The following is a 6,000-nucleotide window of genomic DNA, read 5'->3' as shown; positions in this document are numbered from 1 at the left end:
GCCAATCTGAAGGCAAAAATAATCTGGGGAAAAGTTTAAGTCTTTGGTAAAATCAAGATTTGGAAATAATCTAGTTTCCCCTTTCTCAAAACTAACATTTATTTATTCTACTTTTAAAAATCTTAATCTTTTCATTCTTTACTCGATCCTTTGTAAACTCCTTAAATGATGTCTTAGGCTATTAGGACACTGTTACTGACATGATGTAAATTTGTTATGGGCAGGGAATGTGTCTGCTAATTCTGTTGTATTGTAGTCTTCCAAGTGCTTAGTACAGTGCTCTATATGTCATAGGTGCTCAATAACTACCATTAATTGATTGATGTGCTTTCATACAACGAATAGGAGTTAGTTCTTTTTTTTATGTATTGACAATATTCATTTCCACTTAATTCATGACTCGCTATTATTGTGATCATTGTTATTTAAAGGGGATATGGAATATTTTTCTAAAAGTTTAATTTGGAATACTTTCCTTTTCTTGAAGTGCTGCCCAGGGTGGGACCACTTAGCAAGCATTTAATTTCCTAGGGACCTGTTGGGCCTATACTACTGATAAAAAGCTACCAACTGCATCTCTTGTCTGGACTTAATTCCTCCTCATGCATGATGTCACCAATCCTCAGAAGTTTGACTGCCAGAATGCAGTGATCTGGTGTCTTGGAAAGGTGCTGAACCTGCGATGTGAAGATAGTCCAATTCTGAGACGTCCCACATACTGTTTGGTGGGTTGCTTTGGGTTTTTTTGTTTGTTTTTTGGTCTTTGTTAAGTATTTACCACGTTTCAAGCACTGCTCTAAGCACAGGCATTGCTTAGTTAAGTTTATTAGGTGAGAGTCTCTAACCCACTTCTGGTTCATGCTCTAAGTAGGAGGAGAAAAGGTATCAAATCCCCATTTTGCAGTTAAGGAAACTGAGGCACAGAGAAGTTATGTGACTTGATCAAGAACATAGGCAAGTAGAGGAGCTGGGATCAGAACCGAGGTCTCCTGGCTCACAGGCCTGTGCTTTATCCACTAGGTTATCTTTATTTAACAGCCCACAGCCCATGGAGAAACAGAGTTGTTACACCATTTTATACTTAGTGCTCTGAAGGGAACTGGGAAAGTAACTGACCGATAATCAAATACCAACCGCCCCCCCCCCCCCCACTAAAAAAAAACACACAAAGTAATTAAAAGTACTAACTTCTACTTTCCTATGCCAGCCAAGACTTTCAATAGTAAAGTAAAAGTGGTCAAACCCGCAAGAAAAAAGAAGGGATATTTTCTCTTCTCCCTGTGGTTGGCTCAAAAAAGGATAAAGTAGGTAAAAGAGTTGTGAGTGAATAAGGGATGCTCCTTATTTTTTTATGGTATTTAATTGCTTACTATGTGTCAAGCACTGTTCTAAGCAATGGAGAAGATACAAGTTAATCAGTTCAGATAGGGCTCACGGTGTAAGTATGAGGGAGAACAGACATTTGTTCCTCATTTTAGAGTTGAAGAAACTGAGGCACAGAGAAGTTAAGTGGCCTGTCCAAGGTCACACAGCAAGCAACAGATCCAGGACTAGAACCCATGTCTTCTAACTTCCAGGCCCATGTTTTTCCACCAGGCCATTCTGCTTCCCTTCCTTTAATGCCATTCTTCTCAATTTACCTCAGTGCTAACTTAGTGATCCAGTGATTGATGACTTGGTTGTAATGACAAATCAATTTCTGTTCAGAAAGATGCGCTCATCCTTGTCAATAGCATTTTTTAAGCCTCTCCACTCCAGTATGTTGAGCATGGCAGGGCATGTATAAAAGGAGAAAGTGAAAGATGAATAGAGCTGAGTCCAAAAATTCTGCTAAGAAAGAAACCAGTTTAGAGTTATAATTCAGAAAAGGGTTTGACTTCTTTTGAACCTTTATGTCCTCTAATCCTTATAACAGGTTTGCTTTCTTGTTCAAATTTACTAAAGATCCAAAACAGCTGGGGAAAATCTGGAATAATATAGGGTTACTGTTAACATGTTTAAATTGAGATCAAATTCTTAATCTTCTTTTAGCTTTTTTTGTTTGTTTACTTCAAAAGGTTTCAGGGAGCAATGGCATGAATTATTCTGCATGTGCTTGATAGATTTTAAGTATTATATTAGCTAAGATGCCTGCTGACTTTTGTGAGTATGAAAAGCCTGGTCTGCCCCTAGGTTTTCAGATTAGGTTAGTCAAAAAGTACTGACAAATGTTAATTGCAAACTGCATGAAGTTCAAAAACTGCCTGATAGAAATAAGTAAGTTATTAGTACAGTAGCATAATTTCATTAGTAGTACTACAAACGTTTGTAATTTGGGCAAGATGAACTCATAAAATAATGAATAGAAAAATCTCAGTGCTAAAAAAAGATATTAAAACTTTGTTTTTAACAATGCATTCTGGAGTGACAAAGAATTTCTAAAGAGTATTTTTTTAGCATCAGAAGATGGGAAAACATTAATCATGTAGTACATAAAAACTACTGGCTTTTTCTAACTGTCATAATTTGTTTCCCTCTATGACAGTCTAATTGCTAAAATGGACATGACTAAATAATATTCTTTTACAATGGCATGTTGTTGCTTTCAAAGTTACCTCTAGTTTAAACCTGCTTTATTAATACTTTTATCATTACTAAGACAAGGTGTAAGATTATTTTGTTTTCTTCCTAAATCTGTAAAATGGGTATCATGATGTTATTTCCATTCAATGGTGTTTATGGGTCAATAATGACAATAAGCTTTGAACTTGAATAAAGGTTCACAAAGTTTATGCTATCAAAATCTTTTTTTATTGGTAGCTTTTTCTAACTTTTAGTCCTACAAAATATTTGTCATTTGAAAAAAAATTAGTTCCTTTTTCACAGAAAAAAAGTAAAATTTGGAAAAAAAGGCAGAACAATTATGCTTTTTCAAACATCTTGAAAACTTCCTTGTATTTAAAAATAATATTCCTAACATCAGAAGCACAAATCCCAAGTAAAAATGAGTTTCTGTTCAGCCTGTGATATTGATTTCATATTTCTGATAACCATAACTTGCTTTTTGTCTAATGATGTTTCTGTATAAAATAATGATTAAATATTATATAAGCACTGGTTCCCCAGTGAATTTCTACCATAAATAGATGTGTGATGATTCAAACTAAACTATGTGCAAGAAAATAAACCTAGTCTCTTAAAAAAAAAAATTTAAATGGCTGTTTCCCTGTCTGTGGACTGCGGCACTGTCTGTGAACCAGGCTAAATCATTTCTTTTTAAATGGTGAAAAGGCTAACAGTGGCACAAGCAAGAATGGGTAAAACAAAGAGGAGAAGGAAAATGGGTGAAAGGAGTGAGTTTGTCTGGTTTTTAGACCTTAGACTTGTTCTGCCTCAGTCTCTTTAGAGTGGTTGGGTGACTACTGCAAAAATATGAGGGAATAAATGTCTTTAACATTTCATTAGGACCTTTTGAACTCTGTCCTCTACAAAAGCAGGCTTTGGGAAGATGGCATTCATCAGCTTTGTCAGAAGTTCGCAATACTAAAGTAAAACACTAGTAAAATTGTGTTGGATGAGGAATCTCTTCTGTGGTTTCTAATCTCAGCTAATGGTAGGTGCTCATTTCAGACACTCTGAGCCACCCTTTCAGAGAAAAGCAGAAACTTCTGCACTTATTAAATAAACATTCTTATATTTTTCTCCTGGAGAGAAAAGGGGGTTGGTGGGGGTGGGGGGATTGGGAGGGACATTCTTTTGGAGAAGCCTGTGGTATAATTTAATTAAAAACAAAAATGGACAACTTGTGAAGGCAAAGCACTGAAACATTTTTCTTGCCTTTTCTCTCATTAATTGCTTGGATCTGTGAAGGGAAGGGCTAGAGCCCTTGCTTTGCACAAAACTCACCGAACAGTGAAGAGGGCATACTGATCATTTAGCCTCTCCAGCTGCCTTTACGTGAATGGCTTTTTGCAGACTATGAATGGTCTCCATCTCTCTGCATACAATGTAGGTGTTACTGCTCAGGGGAGGACAAAAAAAGCAGCAAAACAACAGTCACTTGAGGGGCTGGAGTTCAGTCCTAGGGTGGATGGAAAAGAGACATTCTCACTGTCATAAACTCATGCCTTCTTCATATCAGTCTGATCGTTTCAGCACAAAAGGGAGCTTAAAGGACACTTTCATCATGCGCTGTGTGTGTGTGTTTATAGAGGCCGAGCACCACTTTTAAAACTCCCGGGTCCTGGATCGGATTTAGAATGGAAGTTACGTCTTTGGGTCTTTTTGTGAGCGTCGGTGACCATTTGCAAGAAAGCTATCATGCTGCTCCCTCCCCTTCTTTTTCTCTCCTTCCCCTTCCACTCCCTCTTCATCATGTTCCTTCCCCTTATTTCGCCCACTCTTTCCCTCCTTCTCTCCTCCTTTCCTTCCTTCTCTTCCCCTTCTTTCTCTTCTTCTCTCCCCGTTTCTCTCCTTTCCTCTCACCTTTCTCGTCTTTCCCCTTTTTCCCCTCCTTCTCTCCCCCCTTTCCCCTTCTTTTCCTCCTTCTCCCTCCCCACTCTTTAAATCTCTTTTCTTCTGCCCCCGCCCCCACCTGCAACCAGGAATGGATTGAAGGACTTTTTCTTTTCAGACCAGTCAGAAGAGGATGAGTCTGGAACTGAGAAGTTTGCTCAGACATGAGCATTTTAGCCCTCAGGATATTATTCATTTTTTTTTTTTGGTTCGTTCTTGTTGCATTTGGAATGACCAAACCTTTGCACTTATTTCAGCACAAAGGGTTTTAGGTGCACTGCTTTCTATGGCATAAAGCCCTTTCTGGGTCAGAGCAAAATCTCAGCTTTTTCAGGAGCATAGCAACACAAAAGATTTAAGGGGGGAAATTGTTAAAAGGAAGCCCTTTTCTCTTTGTGCTGAATGCAGTAGGGAGATTAAAACTTTCATTTGAGATTTTGCTGTATTCATAGTAGTGAGGCACTGAATGGGGCTGTGGCAAAGCCCACAGTGCTGGTGTGTGCCCTTTTATTCTCTGGTCCATCTTCAGACACAGGTTGTTTTGCACTTGAAAGAGGTGAAAGAAGGGAATGTGGGATTTTGACAGCTGATATTGGCCTCTGAGCTCTTGATGGGGATTTTCTAATTAACCCCCAGGACCCATCAGGTGGTCAAAATGGAATGATTACTGTCAGAGAGGGCAAAAAGTTGGATTTTTATTCCCATTTTGAGTAAATAGATGAGGGAGGATTTTTAGTGTTTCCTAAAATAAAACCAGTTCAAGGCTTTGTGAACCAAGAACATATCTGGGAAATCCTGGGAGAAGGTTCATGTAGTTTAGGTATTAGAAAATTCCAAGGATGGTTTGAAAAAATGTTTTTAACATCTGGCAAGGCCCTTCGAACACACTGAAAAGGTAAATATTAGTCAGTCCAAAGAAATGTCTCCACATACCTTCAGGAAGATATCAAAGAAAGATATGGTAATCTGATTGTATGGTGTAGTTCCAGGATTTCAACTTTGTTCTTCACAGTTCTTTTTTTTTGTTTTGCTTTGGTTTGTTTTTTATGGTATTTGGTAAGCACTTATTTGGTGTCAAGCACTGTTCCAATGTTGGGGTAAATACAAGTTAACCAGTTGAGAAGCAGCATGGCTCAGTGGAAAGAGCATGGGCTTTGGAGTCAGAGGTCATGGGTTGAAATCCCAGCTCCGCCAATAGTCAACTGTGTGACTTTGGGCAAGTCACTTAACTTCTCTGTGCCTCAGTTACCTCAACTGTAAAATGGGGATTAAGACTGTGAGCCCCGCGTGGGACAACCTGATCACCTCGTAACCTCCCCAGTGCTTAGAACAGTGCTTTGCACATATTTATTACTCTATTTATTTATTTATTTTACTTGTACATATCGATCCTATTTATTTTATTTTGTTAGTATGTTTGGTTTTGTTTTCTGTCTCCCCCTTTTAGACTGTGAGCCCACTGTTGGGTAGGGACTGTCTCTATATGTTGCCAATTTGTACTTCCCA

The sequence above is a fragment of the Tachyglossus aculeatus genome, chromosome 22 (assembly GCF_015852505.1).
Source record: "Tachyglossus aculeatus isolate mTacAcu1 chromosome 22, mTacAcu1.pri, whole genome shotgun sequence".
Taxonomy (NCBI): domain Eukaryota; kingdom Metazoa; phylum Chordata; class Mammalia; order Monotremata; family Tachyglossidae; genus Tachyglossus; species Tachyglossus aculeatus.
This window is presented reverse-complemented; position numbering follows the sequence as displayed.